At 35.2% G+C, this 1718-nt stretch overlaps 1 long non-coding RNA gene across 1 annotated transcript; it reads right to left on the bottom strand.

The window, feature by feature from the left end:
• Positions 1 to 257: 257 nt before the first annotated feature.
• Positions 258 to 1191, bottom strand: LOC117329143. The gene is made up of 2 exons (XR_004533123.1): positions 757 to 1191; positions 258 to 388 (listed from the first exon to the last, which is right to left on the bottom strand). It is a non-coding gene; the product is annotated as an uncharacterized LOC117329143 (long non-coding RNA).
• Positions 1192 to 1718: the final 527 nt, after the last annotated feature.

The raw sequence follows: 1718 nt of genomic DNA, 5'->3' as shown, positions 1-1718 counted from the left end.
ATTCATTCATGTTCCCTGTACTATGCTGTTTATGAGAATAAACAATTGCCATTGAAATCTAACATTGTCATTTATCCAATGACGCCTCGGTTTTTCTTTGATCTTTTGTTGGCGATATATTGCATACTATGTGATATTTCAAATATCACATATGTGATATCTGAAATATCACATGGCATTTCTGATTGGTCCATGCCTCAGTCTTGAGGCGGGGCCAATTTCAAATGTAGGCGTGACAAATGAACAAAGACAGGAAATGCATTTCAAACAAAATTTAATGAAATACGAGTGCCGTTTAGAAATTTTCCGTCTTCTTTCTTCACCTTGTATGCACGTACAGCCCTGCTGCGATGTACCGTTCTGTCCATAATGAGTTGTTCATCAAAACCTGACCAAACAGAATATAAAACCCTGTTCATATTTTATTAAGTAAAATCTATTTTAACAGGTCAGTAAAAAAAAGCATACATTACATGATTAACGTTACATATAAAATTTCAGTCATTTAAAAAAAAATGGTTATACAGATTACGCTAAATGTAACAATATACTTTCGTTGCACAAAAATCCTATCATAAACAAAATCGTGATGAAAATGATAACAAGACGAGTGGATAAAAATACCGATTAACCTATTCATTGATTTCTTTAAACAATTTCACGGATTTTGAAAGGTTTTGTGACATTGTGAACGTCGAAATTTACGAAAAATATTTCATTTCACAATTTGTTCAAACGATATGATTTTAGACTTACCTGCTTGGTAAAGGGAAGTAGCGCAGGTCCTCTTTCCGGAATGGTTTATGTAATTTCCCTCGAATCCTGCAGCCTTTCACATGTTTTTCACATTACCATTCAGTTCATTTACACCAATTGGCTGAGTTAATTCCTTGGTATCAACTATTCCAATGTCAGTAGCTACCGTGTCACTATCTTCAAGTTCATACTCATACTTATCTACGGCCTGTGATAATGTTATATCGTCGAGGTCAGTGAACACATCGACATCAGTGATCAGTACATGATCCGTCATGGTTGACAGTCTCACCAGAAATGAATGGGCTACTGTGACAGAAAACAAAACGTGTCAGAAATTGGCGGGAAACATATCACAGTGACAGGTTCTGATCAATTTTATAGCTCCACCCCTAGGCACGTGGGTGACAAAACCTCGGCTGCCATTGGATAAAACAGATACAAAATGGGTACTCGTGACGTATCGCATATATCACACTCGTGCTACGCACTCGTGTGATATATCCGATACATCACTCGTACCCATTATGTATCTATTACATAAAGTATACACCAGTGGAAGATATGTTACATAATTTTATATGTAAACTAATTTCCCATACAGTATACATTGTATTACTTATTAGAACGGACATCTTGAAAGTGATACTTAATAAGAGGTGAACAGTGTGATAATGTTACGTCAGTACTGTGGTGGATAGAGTAGCACGAAACTCATTTGTAGTTTTTGGAACCAATGGCTTGTAATAAAAAAAAGTTATTGGAGTGCATAGTTCGATTGTATGGGAAATCGATCAACTTTAAATAATGTTTTATTTAGGAAGGAGGTTAGTACGAATGCAGTATTTCTTTCTCTTGAATCTTTTTGATCAAGTTAAACATTCTTATTTAAATGTTTATGTCATCAAAGTTATAATTTTGCAATATCGTACCTTGTTGGCTGCTCCAGTTATTGAGAGAAC

This window comes from Pecten maximus, chromosome 6 (assembly GCF_902652985.1).
Source record: "Pecten maximus chromosome 6, xPecMax1.1, whole genome shotgun sequence".
Lineage (NCBI taxonomy): Eukaryota > Metazoa > Mollusca > Bivalvia > Pectinida > Pectinidae > Pecten > Pecten maximus.
This window is presented reverse-complemented; position numbering and strand designations above follow the sequence as displayed.